General features: G+C 42.0%; 1 long non-coding RNA gene across 1 annotated transcript; it reads left to right on the forward strand.

Moving 5' to 3' along the window:
- Nucleotides 1-15,792: 15,792 nt before the first annotated feature.
- LOC139195996 (uncharacterized) lies at nucleotides 15,793-16,437 on the forward strand. Its single transcript, XR_011581089.1, has 2 exons — nucleotides 15,793-15,941; nucleotides 16,187-16,437. It is a non-coding gene; the product is annotated as an uncharacterized lncRNA (long non-coding RNA).
- Nucleotides 16,438-16,761: the final 324 nt, after the last annotated feature.

Raw genomic sequence — 16,761 nt, forward strand, 5'->3', positions numbered from 1 at the left:
ATGCCAGGTAAGTAATCAGGCAAGAGGTTCCAGGCAGTCAATTCTTGACTGGAAGCTTGATTCCAAGTGCTGACTGATTGCTCTCTTTTTCCTTGTCTTGCAGGTAAGAACAAGGGCAAAGGAAAAGATAGGAAAAAAGCATGATATAGGATACTCTTACTTTTGACCCTAATGATATGAGATATTTTTGCCCTGGTGTGGCTGGTTTGCATATGTATTATTGGGGGAAGAAAGCTGAGTATTTCGAGAGGCTTCGTTAGGAGTGCCCTCTCAGATATGAGGAAGGGTTGAGCATTTTTGCAGGTCTGCCTATTCGTGGAGGATGAAGGTCGACATATATAGGAGTCTCCCTAACAACAAGTAGTAATGTTATTCTTTTACCCTTCTTAGTCGTAACAATGTAGAGGGAGCTACAAGCTTCACATGTTTTAACTTTGTTAGAGCACTTTGAAAAAGTGGTATGTGGTATTTGGAAAGCTGATGTTGCGTGTGAAGATTGCAGACAAGCTTTATCCAAGGAAATCTAGCTCTCGAAGTTCGGAGAGAGATGCCTCTTCGGTTTTCGAACAAGCAATCTTATCGGGGATCTGGCTCTCGAGATTCAGAGAACGGTGCCTCTTTGATTTTTGAGAAAGCAATCTTGTTGGGAGTCTGGCTCTTGAGATTCGGAGAGCAGTGCTTCTTCGATTTTTGAGAAAGTAATCCTGTTAGGAGTCTGGCTCTCGAGATTCGGAGGGCGGTGCCTTTTCGATTTTTGAGCAAGTAAACCTATTGGGAGTGTTTTCTCGAATGTGAGTAAAGGTTGGGCATTTTTACCAGTCTACCTTGCCACGGAGCACGGAGGTTGACACACATAGGGACTTTTCAGTTATCAAGTAGTGGTGATGTTCCTTTACCCTTGTGGGTAATAGTAGGGTAGTTGGACCTTCAAAATTTATTTGTCTAAACTTTGTCAAAGATCTTTGGCAAAGTTATCTGTGGTACCCGAGAAGCTGATGTTACGTGTGTAGAGTGGTGCCTCTTTGAAATCCGAAGAGTGGTGAATCTTTGATTTTTGAACCAACGGCCCTGTTACCCTTTCTTTTATAAGGGCACCAATTGTGGGTAAGAAGTACATTCAGAGAGTTATTGCTTGTAGGAATTTTCCCCTTATTTTTGTTCTTAAGAGATTTATTGCACCTCATTTCTCCTTCATCATTTCTGAGAATGTCTGGCCCATCCAATCGTCATTTTGACTTGAACTTTGGTGAAGAGGCAGCCATGCCTTCTCAAGAAAACATATGGCGCCCATCTTTCTTATCCCCTACTGGTCCTCTTATCGTTGGGGACTCTGTGATGAAGAATGATATGATCGCTACGGTTGTGGCCAGGAACCTTCTCACTCCCAAAGATAACAGACTTCTTTCCAAACGGTATGATGAGTTGGCTGTTAAGGATTCTCTGGCTCACAGTGTTCAGTGTGCAGGTTCTGTGTCTAATATGGCCCAACGCCTATTTGCCGCCAAGTTGAATCATTGGCTGCTGAAGTGATAAGTCTCAAACAGGTGATAAGTCTCAAACAGGAGATCAGAGGGCTCAAGCATGAGAATAAATAGTTGCATAGGCTCGCACATGACTATGCTACAAACATGAAAATGAAGCTCGACCAGCTGCAGGAATCTGATGGTCAGATTTTACTCGATCATCAGAGGTTTGTGGGTTTGTTCAAAAGACATTTATTGCCTTCGTCTTCTAGGGCTGTATCGCGTAACGAAGCTCCAAATGATCAACCTTCGGTGCCTCCTCCTTTTAGGGTTCTGCTTAGTACTAAGGCTCCAAATGATCACCTTCCGGTGCCTACTCTTTCTAGGGCTCTACCGACTACTGACACTTCTCATGAGCAACCTTTGTGAAGGCTCCCTCTTGTTTGTTTATTTTGATTCATGTATATGTACATATTTGTAACTTATCGGAGATATCAATAAACAAGCTTTGCTTCATTTCAACGTATTGTGTTAAATACACCAAGGCCTTCTTCACTAAGTTCCTTGAATTTTTTCTTTTGTTGAAGATTGTATGTTGAAGCTTTGAGAGTGAAGTATGTATGTTGAGGTAATGCTCCCTTAATTTCCCGAGTGAGGAAAACTTCTCGGTTGGAGACTTGAAAAATCCAAGTCACTGAGTGGTCGTGAGACTTCTGAGTATCAAGGTGCAGTAGCATATGGTAGGAGTCCCCCAAGTCTCCGGTCGAGGGAGTTGACGAATGAGGCATTTCCTTTCTAAGTGGTAGCCCAAAACTCCTCCATATATATTTGTTATGAAAGTTGTTAGGCCCAAAGAAGAGAAGGCTTAGGCAATTTTTTTTTTTTCGAATTTTTGAATGTTCGAATTTTTTTTTTTCGGATTTTCGAATTTTCAAATTTTTTAATTTTCGAATTTTTGAATTTTTGAATTTCTGAGAAATTTTATATATATATATATATATTTAAGCTTTGTAGGTGAAGCTTTGTTGGGCACCATAAATTGATTTTGCTTCACACTATCTTGATCAAGATAGTGTGAAGCTTTTGTAGGTGAAGCTTTTGTGTTGAAGCTTTGTAGGTGAAGCTTTTGTGGATCAAGCTTTTGTGGGTCAAGCTTTTGTGGGTCAAGCTTTTGTAGGTGAAGCTTTTGTGGATCAAGCTTTTGTAGGTAAAGCTTTTGTAGGTGAAGCTCTTGTGGGTCAAGCTTTTATGGGTCAAGCTTTGTGGGTGAAGCTTTTGTAGGTGAAGCTTTTGTGGGTCAAGCTTTTGTGGGTCAAGCTTTTGTGGGTCAAGCTTTTGTAGGTGAAGTTTTTATGGGTCAAGCTTTTGTGGATCAAGCTTTTGTGGGTGAAGCTTTTGTGGGTCAAGCTTTTGTGGGTCAAGCTTTTGTGGGTGAATCTTTTGTGGGTCAAGCTTTTGTGGGTCAAGCTTTTGTAGGTGAAGCTTTTGTGGATCGAGCTTTTGTGGGTGAAGCTTTTGTGGGTGAAGCTTTTGTAGGTCAAGCTTTTGTGGGTCAAGCTTTTGTGGGTCAAGCTTTTGTGTTGAAGCTTTTGTGGGTGAAGTTTTTGTGTTGAAGCTTTTGTAGGTGAAGCTTTGGAGTTGAAGCTTTATAGGTGAAGCTTTGGATTTGAAGCTTTTGTTGGGTACCATGAATTGATTTTGCTTCACACTATCTTGATCAAGATAGTGTGAAGCTTTTGAGAATTTGTAGTTGTCCTCCATTGATGAAGCTTTTGTTGGGTACCATGAATTGATTTTGCTTCACACTATCTTGATCAAGATAGTGTGAAGCTTTTGAGAATTTGTAGTTGTCCTCCATTGATGAAGCTTTTGTTGGCACCATAAATTGGTTTTGCTTCACACTGTCTTGATCAAGAGTGTGTGAAGCTTTTGAGAGTTGTTGTTGCCCTCCATTGATGAAGCTCTTGTTGGCACCATAAATTGGTTTTGCTTCACACTGTCTTGATCAAGAGTGTGTGAAGCTTTTGAGAATTGTGGTTGCCCTCCATTGATGAAGCTCTTGTTGGCACCATAAATTGGTTTTGTTTCACACTGTCTTGATCAAGAATGTGTGAAGCTTTTGAGAATTGTAGTTGCCCTTCATTGATGATTGATCAAGAGTGTGTGAAGCTTTTAAGAGTTGTGGTTGAACTCCTTTAATGAAGCTCTTGTTGGCACCATAAATTGGTTTTGCTTCACACTGTCTTGATCAAGAGTATGTGAAGCTTTTAAGAATTGTAGTTGCCCTCCATTGATGAAGCTCTTGTTGGTACCATAAATTGGTTTTGCTTCACACTGTCTTGATCAAGAGTATGTGAAGCTTTTGAGAATTGTGGTTGAACTCCTTTGATGAAGCTAATATGTTCACCTCCTCCCCCCCCCCCCTTTTTTTTTTTTTTTTTTTGAGGGGGAGAGGGGGTGCTACAAGTTTGAAATTTGAAAACTCCCTAGCTTGTGTGGAAGTTTGAAGACTTTTCATGTGGGGTTTTCTCATGGTTTGAATTTTGAATTTTGAATTTTGAATTTCTTTCGCCATGTTGAACCCTATAAAAATGAGAAGTTTCCACTATTTTCATTGTCTTCATTTGCTCATTTTGTAGTGAATTTTGGAGATAGAGTGCTTTTATAGTTGAGAGGGATTCCGGCATTGCTTTGCACCATCTTCAGGTTGGTAGTCTTCTCCACTAGATCACATGCTTTCATTCTTGTTGAATTGTTTGAGTGTTCATGTATTTGGTTGAGAACATAATGAACTGATTGAGCTTTTCTCCACGCCCTAGGAACTTCCTTATGTTTCGATCTTTCATGTGGTGATTGAGTTTGTTTCTGTTTGTTGTAGATGTCAGAGTTTGGAAGTCCTAGTGATGGGGGCTCCCCTAACTCTAACTCCATGTTTGAGTTTGCAATGTTGGAGTCTTCAGGGCCTTTGTTAGAGTCTTGTACAAAAAATTCGAGATTGGGTGATCTTCGCAATTGCCAAGCCTTAGCCAATATTGGTTCTTCCTCCTTCATGTCAGTGGGTGAGGGGGTTGTTTGTGACGCCATACCCATATTTCGCTCTGAGTTCATAGCAGACCATTTAGTGCAAAACTTGTTAGATAGTGAAAAGCAGCTTGAGGCCCTAAGGCAGTCATGTAGTATCCCCTGTAGTGTAGGAATGCATTTGGTGCATTATGAAGAATTGTCCTCTGAACCGCCCAAGGGTCATGTTATGTTCTATACCCAGATATTATTGACTTTAAGGGTGAAGCTGCCTTTGCACCCGTGGTTGCAACAGATGTTGTCTTTCATTGGATATATGCCTGGGCAATTCTACCCTGGTTTTTGGGATACCTTGATCGGGTTTTATATTATTTGGATGGAATGTGGGTTAGGTGAGCCTTCATTTCATCAATGGTGCTATTGCTATAAGATGCGCCTGGTGAAAGCATGCACTGGGTATGCCGAGTGTGCATGTCGGAGTGAAAGATAGCATATTGTCTTTGGTAAGAAAAAGGCGTACTGCACTTGGAAAAACCGTTAGTGCTTTCTTTATAATGATTGGGAGTATGTTAAAGGTGTCACGCCGGAGCAACGTGTTCTTACTCACTTCCAGACTGTAGGTTGTAATGTATCCATTGTTTGCATTATTTGCTATTTGTTGTGATTTTCTCTTGCTTCTAACATTTTTTTCTTCGTGCAGTGACGCGAGGGACCATCAAGCTGTCTGGACGGGAGCTAGCTGACATAGAGAAGGTGTTGAGGGTGCCCAAAGAGGATAGACATTTGGGTAAACTACGACCCTTATTTCGAAAGTACGGTTTCCAGCCCCTAGTGTCAGAGTGCCAGAGACGAGCAAGTAAGTTATGTCTTTCATTTTTCCCCCTCTTTCTTTTACAAAATTGCATTCCTTACTTTGATTTTTCTTGTTCAGTGGAGAAAGTGGGCAAGAAAGGGGAGACTAACGCCAAGAAATGGAAAGCACCCATGTTAGTTCCTGTAAATGACATTTTGTTTCACAAGGGAGCTCGTAAGCATTGGGTGAAGCCAACCCCTAAACCTAAGTCGCAGGAGGAGGTCCTCAAGATTGCTGCCTCAAAGAAGGCTGAAGCTGAGGCCATCGGTTGTGCTGCTGCCATAGTTGCAAGGGAGGAGCGACGACTATTGCCTCCTCTTCCTACCATTAATCTCATATTTCCTCCAACCATGGAGTCTATTGACCAAGGAGGTGGCCCTAGTTGTAGCCGTAAAAGAAAGTACAAGGAAGAGGTTGGCAGTATTCATTGGAATGACTTGAAGTTTGCCATGCAGCCAAGTAGTTTTAGGTATGTCAATAATTGCCTGGCAAGACGTCGATCCACTATTGATAAGCTTGGCCAGCCACTAGATGAGAATGAATCAGATCGTGACCGGATGATGAGGCTATCTTCTTATGTAAGTCTTACTTTGTCATTTCTTTGCTTTCTCCCCTCTTTTTCCTGGTAGTGACGATTATCTTGTCATGTAAGTCATGACCGAGTACGATGACAGATTACGAGAAGTCGAGCGGTACAAGGCAAAGTTTAAAGAGAATAAGCAGCTTGTGAATGACGCCAGAAAAACGAGCAAAGCTTTAGCTGATGTTTCCGCCTTAAGGATGAAAACTTTGAAAGTTAAAGAGGCGGAATGGTAAGAACGTAAGGCTCAAGAAACAATTGGAAGCGAGTAAGGAACAATTGGAGACAACCATCCTTGAAGTTTCCAAGGTTAAAGGGGAGTTGGATAGTGCCTTGGTTGAGGTTTCTGGGTTGAAGATGAGTATCCCAACTGAGAGGGATGCTAATGTGCAAGAGTTCTTAAGTTCCCAGGCCTTTCACAATGCTTTTAGACCTCACTGCATCCGAGCGGCTAATTTTGAGAAAAGGAAATGGATGGTTGTCTTTGAGCGTTACGACAATGGAAGCATTATCCGAAAGTACCGTGATGAGATGGATGAGTACCGACAAAAGGGTGAAGCCTTCATTCTCGCAGTTGATCTTAATGGTGATGATGACTCTGATAATGAGGCTAGTATCAGTGAGCAGTCTCAGGAGAGTAAGGATGGTCCTGGAGATGCTGAGGAAGGTGGTGATGGCGATGGGGTTGAAACGCAGAGTGATATTGTCAGAAGTTCGGCCTCAGATGAGGATGACTCGTAGTGCCCTCTTTTTCTGCATGTACTCTGGATGTACGAGTTTGTTGTTTGTGTGGCATGTGCCATGTACTCTGGATGTACTAGTTTGTTATTTGTGTGGCTTGTGCCATGTACTCTGGATGTACTAGTTTGTTGTTTGTGTGGCATGTGCCACATACTCTGGATGTATTAGTTTGTTGTTTGTGTGGCATGTGTCATGTACTCTGGATGTACTAGTTTGTTGTTAATTACCAAGTATTTACACTATCACTGATGAATGCCTGGCTATGTTTGAGCAAATCTTTTGTTTAGATATAAGCCATAACTTGGATGTACTAGTTCTGTCCAGTATTATTTGTTTATTTGTATAGTCTTATTGACATATACTTAGACTTGATTTCCCATTGGAAGCATTCATGTTGAAGCTTTGAACCCAAGTGTTTCATTGCTAGGAATGTAAGAGGATTAAGACCGAGTTGTCTAAATCACCTCTTTATTGAATTCATGCCAAATAGTCTTCGTTACATAGGATGCCGAATGGCTGAAGCTTAACACTTGTACAATGTTAGTTTACTTGTAATAGTACTTCAAGTGATCAACGTTCTATGGATGGCCAAGGGTCTTGCCATCAGAGCTTCTAAGCTTGTAGGAGCCAGGGCGACTGATGCTAACAACTTCAAACAGTCCATCCCAGTTTGGACTAAGTGTTCCTTCACTCGGGACTCTGTCGTAGAGTAATCTTTTCTTCAATACCTAGTCCCCCACTTTGAAAGAACAAGGTTTGACCCTGGAGTCATAGTAGTTGGAGATGCGCTGCTTGTAGGCGACATTCTTCAAGTGAGCCTGGTTTCTGTGTTCCTCGACTAGATCTAAGTTGAAGGTAAGTTGTTTGTCATTTTCGCTTTGCACATAGTTCTGGACTCGGAACGTTGCTTGCTCAAGCTCAACTGGGACAACTGCCTCTGTACCAAAGGCAAGTAAGAATGGGGTTTCTCCTGTTGATGTGCGATACGAAGCACGGTATGACCAAAGAACTTAGGGTACAAATTCTGGCCAACAACCTTTAGCCTTGTCCAAGCTGGTTTTCAAAGTTCGCTTGATTATTTTGTTGATAGCTTCAACTTGTCCATTAGACTGGGGATGAGCTGGGGAGGCAAAACATAAGTTGATATTGAACTCAGAGCAAAACATCATGAACTTATTGTTGTCGAACTGTCACCCATTGTCAGTGACTATAGCATTGGGAATGCCGAATCTGCAAAGGATGTTCTTCCATACGAAGTCTTCTATTTTTGCCTCAGTAATGGTTGCCAAGGGTTCTACTTCGGCCCACTTTATGAAGTAGTCAACTGCAACGATTGCATAACGGACCTTGCCCTTCCCTGCAGGTATTGGGCCGATCAAATCAAGTCTCCATTGGGTGAAGGGCCAAAGGCTGATCATAGGAGTGAACGGCTCGGGAGGGGAGTGAGGAATAGTTACGTAGCGTTGACACTTATCACATGAGCGGGATATTCTGATGGCATCTTGGTGGAGTGTTGGCCAGTAATATCCTTGGTGAAAAGCCTTGTGTGTTAGGGATTGAGATCCAGCATGATCTCCGCAGACTCCTTCATGTATTTCCCGAATGACAGTTTCCGCCTCTGTGGGTGTAAGGCATCTTAGGTATGGTTAGTTAAAACCCCGTTTGTCGAGTTGGTCATTAATGATCAAGTAACGGGTAGCCTTGTATCGAATCTGCTTAGCTTGGACTTTGTCATTTGGAAGGGTGCCATGAGCAAGGAATCTATAAATCGGGGTAATCCAACTATCCCCCTGTTGTAAGTTGCACACTTCCGCGGCCATGGTGCTTGGTACTACCAACAATTCGACCTGAATTTTTCTCCCAATCTTGTCTTCCACCGCAGAGGCAAGGCGAGCCAAAGCATCTGCATGACTGTTTACCGCTCGAGGAATTTGGGTGATCTGGTGGTGGAAGTGCTGGAGCAACAATTGTGTTTGTGCCAGATATGCTACCATAGAGTTATCCTTAGCATCAAAGTTGTTGGTGACCTGGTTAACCACCAATTGGGAGTCACTAAAGATATCAATTTGTTTAACCCCAAGGTGTTTGGCCAAACGTAAGCCTGCTAGGAGGGCTTCATATTCGGCCTCATTGTTCGACATCTTGAATTTGAAATGAAGAGCATACTTCATCGCCACTTTGTCAAGGGTCGTAAGGACTAGTCTTGCTCCACAACCCTATTGGCTAGACAAGCCATCAACATATAGACTCCATGATGGGGCTATTGGTTCTACTTTCTGAGCTTTCGAGGGTAATGAAACCACTTTTTTAGGCGTAGAAACAATGTTAACAGGATATGTGAAGTCAGCGATGAAGTCTGCCACTGATTGGCCCTTCTCAGTTGGCTTTGGTTGGTAAGAGATGTCAAACTCACCCAATGCTATCGTCTATTTGATCATTCACCCGGAAGTGTCAGGACTTTGGAGTATCTGTCGAAGAGGATGATTGGTAAGCACGATGATGGAGTGTGCTTGGAAGTAAGGGCGAAGTTTTCGAGCAGACATGACCAATGCTAGAGCCAATTTCTCAATGTTAGAGTATCGTCTCTACATCTTGTAAGGCCTTGCTAGCATAGTAGACAGGTCGTTCGACATTACCATCCTTTCGAATGAAAACGAAACTTACTGCTGAAGCCGATACCGACATATAGATAATAAGAGTGTCACCAACCTCAGGTTTGGAGAGCATAAGGGCTTTACTCATGTAGTCTTTGAGGTTCTTGAATGCCTCAGCATATTCATTAGTCCATGTAATGTACTTCTTACTTCCCTTAAGTGCTTTGAAGAAAGGAGCACATCTGTCTGTGGCCTTAGAGATGAACCTAGTTAAAGCTGCCACCTTGCCAATAAGGCTCTGGATGTCTTTTGAAGTTACCGGTTCCTTCATGTCGAAGATTGCTTTGATCTTCTCGGGATTAGCCTTAATGCCTCGTTGGCTTATCATGAAGCCTAAGAATTTGCCATAGTCTACGCTGAAGGCACATTTGTTGGGGTTCAACCTCATTTGATACCTCTTCAGAATGGTGAAAGTTTCAGATAGGTAGGTGATGTGTTAGTCAGCATGTTTGCTCTTTACTAGCATATCATCAACGTAAACTTCCATGCTCTTCCCAATCTGTTCGACGAACATTGAATTGACCAGTCTCTGATAAGTTGCTCCTGCATTCTTTAGGCCGAAAGGCATGACTTTATAGCAATATAGTCCCTTGTCAGTAGTAAAGGCTGTGTGTTCTTGGTCCAAATGGTTCATGAGGATTTAGTTGTATCTTGAGTAAGCATCTATGAAGCTCAGAAGTTCACACCCTGCTGTAGAATCTATAAGTCTATCTATGAGAGCAATAGGAAAGCTATCCTTCGGGCATCCTTTGTTTAGGTCAGTGTAATCGACACACATTCTCCACAAGACCATTTGGAGCAGGAGACTTTCCTTGGTCGGATTCTTCTTAACAAGGACAACATTTGCTACCCACGTTGGATAATTGACTTCGCGGACTAAGCTTATGCCTTTGAGTTTTTCAACTTCTGCCTTCATTGCCTCGTACCATTCAGCGTCATAAGATCTTCGCTTCTGTCTCACTGGCTTGGTCTTGGAGTCAATATTTAAGCGATGACAAATGATATCGGGAGAGATGCCTGGCATTTCCTCGTATGACCTGGCGAAGACCTCAGTGTTCTCTTGCAAAAAAGAGATCAATGTCAACCAAATTGGTGGTGACAATGTGGTGCCAATCTTCACCATGCGGTCCAGATAATCTTTTGAGATAGAGACCTTCTCCAACTCTTCAGCGGGTTGTGCTTGCTGGGTGAAAGAGTCATCTCGAGGGTCGTTGGGTTGACTGTTGCTATCGTGAAGATCCAAGTTGGCTTCGTCTGGGCTGGTCTTTATGACTTGGTCATGTATAGAAATGGTTTCCTTGGGCACAAGCAGGTGTTGTTGCTTGACCGAAGTGTTGTAACATGATCGTGCACTAAGTTGATCTCCTCTGAAGTAACCATTGCCATAGGGGGTTGGAAATTTCATCAACAACATATGTGTGGTTACCATGGCCTTGAGATCATTGATGCCTATGCGTCCGAACATGACATTGTATGCCATTGGGCAATCAACCACCAGGAAGTTAGTGGTAATGGTAGCTGTTTAAGGGCCTGTACCAATGGTGAAGGGTAAATGTATGCTCCCCAAAGGTTGCACGATATCACCGGAGAAGCTTATCAGAGGGGAAATCGAGCGATCGAGCAAGTGTTCAGCTACATTAAGTACTCTGAAAGCTTCAACAAACATGATATTGACCGAAGCCCCCGTGTCTACCAGGATTCGTCGTAAGGGTAGATGATACCTCTTTCTTCCTCAGGGTAGAAACATATTGGATCCCAGTTAGGCTTTTGATACTTACCTCCCTTGATGTCTTCCACGTGAAACACTTGGTGGCCAGACCTTAAAGCTCGTTCACTATTTTTCATGGCCCTGTTGGAAGATTTAGATATGGGTGTGCCACCACTTATGGAATATATCACATTCACCTAGCGTTGGTTACGGTTACCCCTTGGAGGGTGAAGGGGGAATTGATCAATTTTTCCTTCACGTGCCAAAGCTTCAATATGATCACAAAGGGTGATACACTTCTCGCCATTATGGCCGTTATGCTCGTGGTAGCAGCAAAACGTGCCCATGTTCTTCGTGGGCTTGTAATCCGGGTGCCTTGGCTTTGGCTTTGGTATCATGTGTGCTATGCTAGGGTAAATGGCCACGCATGTGGCGTTCAAATGTGTGTATGCCTCATATCAATCTCGGGGTAGAGGATGTCCTGACACGTGCTTGACCCACTGTGTTGACTGCCTGGGGTCGGGGATTATCATGGCGATACCCTTGATTATCGCGATAGTGTCCCTTACTCCTTTTACTAAAATGAGACTGGTGAGGATGGAAATCTTTCCTTTTGCCCTGAGATTGATATGCATGTTGACTTGGCAAAGTGTTAAGTAAGGCAGAGTGAGGCACCATTGTCGTTTGGAAGGTCGAGGTCTTCTCATTTGGTTGGATCTGGCTTCCACTCCGTACTTGCTGATAAGGGGTGGTTGTGGGGGAGGTTTCCCTTAATATGTCCTTGCCTCAGCGGAGGCTTGGTTGTAAGCATATGCCATCACCTCAGAGTAAGTCTTCCAAGTGTTGGCATTGATCATGTACTTGAAGATATAATCACGTAGACCTGCCGTGAAGGCCTTGAGGGCGGTCTTGTCATCTGCCTCAGCACAGCGAGAATACTCATGGCTGAAACGACCGACATACTCTCGTAGTGACTCGTCCGGCTTCTGGCAAATAATGTACAAGTCATCTGCAGAATGCAAACGATTGGTCTGGAAGATGTGTTGAGAGACAAACAATTTCCTCAGTTCCTCAAATGAGTCTACTGTCTTAGGTGGAAGACGGCAATACCAGTTTAGAGCTCCACCAAAAAGGGTGGAGGGGAAGAGAAGACATCGTTTTTCATCGGTATGCATCCGATATGCCATGGTGGACTCAAAGAGGTTAAGGTGTTCAATTAGGTCCTCCCTTCCAGTATAGAGTTGTAAACTAAGCTTTTGTTTTGTCTTCGCTTGAAGGGGGTGTCGAGGATCCTCCTTGTGAGAGGGCCAGGCCTGGGTTGGTTCCAGTCAGGTATCTCGGCCTGATGTTCGGCCTTCAACTTGTTTACTTCCTCAAGGAGTTGTAGGATAAGGGAGTCCTGAGTAGAGTCATGTACCACTGGATTTTCTTTCGTAAGTCTTCATCGTCTCTTGGAAGTAGGAAAGTTTGAGCAAGGGTGTGTGATTTTTCCTTGGACTCGTCGTACTGACTTCTAGGGCGAGTCTGTCGGAATACCTCAGAGTCCCATGTACCTTCATCTTCCTCTAGGACCTGTCGTTCCTTCCCTAGATTGGCAGCTGGCTTGGGTCGTGGGAGGGGACCGAGTCTTTCAGAAACCCTTGGGTTATTGATCTTCGAGCATATATAAAGAGGATTCTCTCGACGTTGTTTTAGGAAGTCTCAGCAGTCGTGATAAACGGCTTTCGATCCTTCCAACCCTTTTGCAAGGAGGTGTCTTCCTCCACTTCTCCTGTTTCGGGTCGAAGCAGCAGGGTTGAGAGAAGTCTCATGTTGATCAATGTTTTGATGATTAACTCGCTCCTCATCAGGGATACCCATGTCGAAGAAATGTGACCCTCCTGGTTGGGGGGCACCCAGATGATGGTTGATGTCCACAAGGGCAACGAGCTCGCGTGTTTGAGTACGCCTAGTTTTGTGGAGCGTCTCAAAGAGCTTCTCATACTGCTCCTGGAGGACCTCAACTTGTTGTTCATTGCTATCTTGTTGTTCTGAGCTTCTAGCTCATCAACTTTAGCTTGAAGAGCAACCCTCTTTCCTTCCTTCTTTCGTTGTTTCGCACTAGGTGCAAGAGGGGTGTCATTCTGTGTGCTGTGGCTTCCTTCGCTCCTCATGTTGGAGAGGGATGCCTGGTCAAAATAGAGTGTACGAATGGTGGAAACCAGCTTGACAAAGCTGAAGAAAGTGGGAATAAGTGTCATTCCCACAGACGGCGCCAAATGTTGATGCACAAAATCAGTAAAGACTTTGGTACAACAGAAAGTGTTAAGTTTGTGACCTTCGCTAGATTGCTCCGGTCACTAGTGTGGATAAGTATGTAAATGAATAGAGATAGGGAAGCAAACACAAGATGTACGTGGTTCACCCAGATTGGCTACGTCCACGGAGTAGAGGAGTAGATGAGTTCTCATTAATTGTGAAGGGTTTACACAAGTACATAGGTTCAAGCTCTCCTTTTGTGAGTACTAGTGAATGATTTAGTACAAATGACATTAGTAAATATTGTGAAAAAATGATCTCTATTTATAGAAGAGAGTTTCTAGTTTCATTCTGACATTGACACGTGTCGTGTTGTGATTGGCTTCTGATGTTGACACGTGTCGCGCTATGATTGGCTTCTGATGTTGACACGTGTGGCGCTGTGATTGGCCTCCTGGTTGGAGGGAAACTCTTCTGGGTCCTTGACGGTATAACGTTGACCGGTGCTCAGTAGTTTCGAGATTTGTCAAGTATGGTACAAACAAACTCATAAACAATTTTCAAGCTTTAGGCCTTAAAAACTTGTTTGGTATGACTATTTTCAAAAACTGAATTCAAGACTAACTCAAAAATATAGTCTATTATCTAAAAACAGAAAAAGTAAGTGTTTAGAGTTTTTAAACTTAAACTCACTCCTTTCTTTTCTCTCCCTCCTCCCCTCTCACTCCAAATCTATCTTTTATTCTCTCTCTCTCTCTCACCCTTCTCTTTCTTTCTTTTTTTACCTTTTTCGTCTCTCCTCCAATCCGCTCTCTTCATTCTCTCGATTCTTTTTCTCGCTCCTCTTCCTCTCTATCTCCTCCGATCCTCTCACTTTTTTCTCTTTCCTCCAATTATCTCTTACTTTCTTTCCTCCTTTATCCTCTTTCTCTCTCATACCCCTCTTTTTGGATCTCTTTGTCCAGTTTAAGTTATAAGATTTAGAAATTTTAAATCGCAAACCAAATAAGTTTTTGAGTCTTAAAGAAAATTGTTTTCAATGAAATTCTTAAGAAATGTTTTGAGAAATTATAAAAGTTTTTAAATAGGACACCAAACAAGCTCTTAGTTTTTCACTCGCATTATAGTCCTATGGACTAGAAGATTTTTTTTACTATTCAAGAATGAAATTGGCTTGAAATTCCCCTAAGTTTTTTTTTTCAAGCTAAATTGTACGCTAACTACATTTATAAGAATAAGAAAGTTTGAACATGAGACAGAGTGGTTTGAAAAGAAAAATTATAACCATCAAAATCAACCATCTACTTCCTAGAAAGATTTAAAGTCAAGGCTAAAGCCTAAAAGTACAAAATACACAAGTCCAACCCATAATCGTACAAAACCAAACCAAACAAACCAGAGTTATTTTTTGAATAAACGATATTATCTACACTAAAGAAGTGTGACCTAAGGCTCACAATGGGTGAGTCCTAATAAAGTGCTTAAAATTCGTTTTTAACAAAAATTGAACATAAAACCTCCCATTTTCAAGTGAAGAAGAATACTATTAAACTGTAGTACTAAATGATACTGAACAAACCAAAGTTGAGAGTTGAGTATTGACACAGTACTGAATCATCTCTCCTTCATCCCTCAGATGAAATGGGTTGCCATGGGATGGGACTAGACTAGCTGTAGCACAACAATTCCGCATTTTTTCCACCACAACTACGACTTGCTCAATGACAACAAGGGGTAAGCCACCGATCCTGACTTTTTGGTACATTTCCATCTTTTGTTTTGTTTTTAGTGGAAAATAGTTTTATTTTTCTTGCAGAAATTGTTAATTTTGCCCCTACTACGCTACACTACACTACACATCACATTTTATTGTTGTTGTTATCTTACCTTTGTTAATTATTCGGTGTTATTTGGTTCATCCATAGATAGAATGATTTTTTTTTTGAACAAAATCTATAGTTAGAATGATGAGGTGAGGAATAGAATTAGAAACGAATATCTGCCACCAAATAAAAGAATAAACAGGATAGACTTTGTCAATCAAATGTCTTCCGATGCCTAAATCAAACTTAAATGATGAATGAAAATTAAAGAGCTTAGGGTTTCTTTGTTGAGGAAATGTTCTTCCCTCTTCAGAATTTGGTTAAGTTATTCGATGTTAATTAACATTTAAAAGCTACTTGTTTTGAATCTAATCTAAAAAAGGACCTAGTAGCTAGTGTCGATTTGTTAATTAACATTTAAAAGTTAATCCTTGATGATGCCTAGCCTCAACCAATTTCTCTCAATTATTTCATCGGTCGTTTTCGCTTTAAATTAATCCCACTAGTCAAAAAACGCTGCAATCTTAGTAGTTGGAAGCAGGGCTGGCATTTTGAACCCAACCCGTTAACCCGACCCGACCCGACCCGTTAAAACTAGTATTTGGGTAAGTGCTTAACGGGTTGGGTTGTTAACGGGTCAACCCGTTAGTCACCCGTTAAGTAACGGGTCATTTTGAGTCAACCCGCGAAACCCGTTAACACCCGTTAAGAAGGACTTTTGTGTAATTTTATAGTTGGAATAGAAAACCTAGCTCTCTATGTTCTCTCACGTTCGAACCCGACTGAGTGGCGCCGTTCTCTCCCTCATCTTCTTCCTCAAAGTTGGCTGCCGTTCACTAAGTTCTGCCACCCTCTCTCCGGTAAGTTAGAAGAATGGGTTCCGATTTTTCTACATTTCTCAATAATTCATCGTTTTAGTTTCTGGGTATCCTTAGTTTGTCAGGTTTGACGAATGGGTTCCGATTGTTTATCGGTTTCTCCTGCTTTGGTTCTTGGTTTCGTAGATTCTGTATATTTCGTACTTTTTATTAGAATTTCGTAGCTTTTAAATATGGATGTGGGAAAGTTGATTTATTTTTCTCTGATTCTTAAATTTCCATCACAGTACGAGTTGGATTTCGTTAATCGTTAAGACTATTACAAAAATGTATAAGGGGTGAGTAAGGAGATATGGTTTCTGGAGTAGCGACAGTAGGGAGAGATGGTGGAAAGCTAGGAAGCAGGTTGGAAGTGATGACATTGACGAGTGAAATGATTGAGATCAGCTAAACTAAAACTAAAAGCAACTGTATACGATGTGTAATTTGTATTGGAATGCAAAATATATATATATAATGTTTGTAATTTTGGGTAAAAGATGTGTAATTTGTATTGGAATGCAAAATGTTAAAAAAAAAAACAAAAAAAATTGTTAATGGGTGTTAACGGGTGAAACGGGTGACTTATTAGGCTTAACGGGTTGGGTTCGGGTGACCCGTTAGCTTAACGGGTTGAATTCGGATGACCCGTTAAATTAACGGGTCGGATTCAATCTGACCCAAACCCAATAAACCCAACCCGTTTACAAGTCTAGTTGGAAAGCGTCCAGCAAGTAGTTGAAAACCGCACCCATAATGCATGGAGGCCCCCAAAAAATGAATAATTATTTTTGGTCCAATTAAGGAGCAGGAGTAGGAGTAG

This window comes from Malus domestica, chromosome 05 (genome assembly GCF_042453785.1).
Source record: "Malus domestica chromosome 05, GDT2T_hap1".
Taxonomy (NCBI): Eukaryota; Viridiplantae; Streptophyta; class Magnoliopsida; order Rosales; family Rosaceae; genus Malus; species Malus domestica.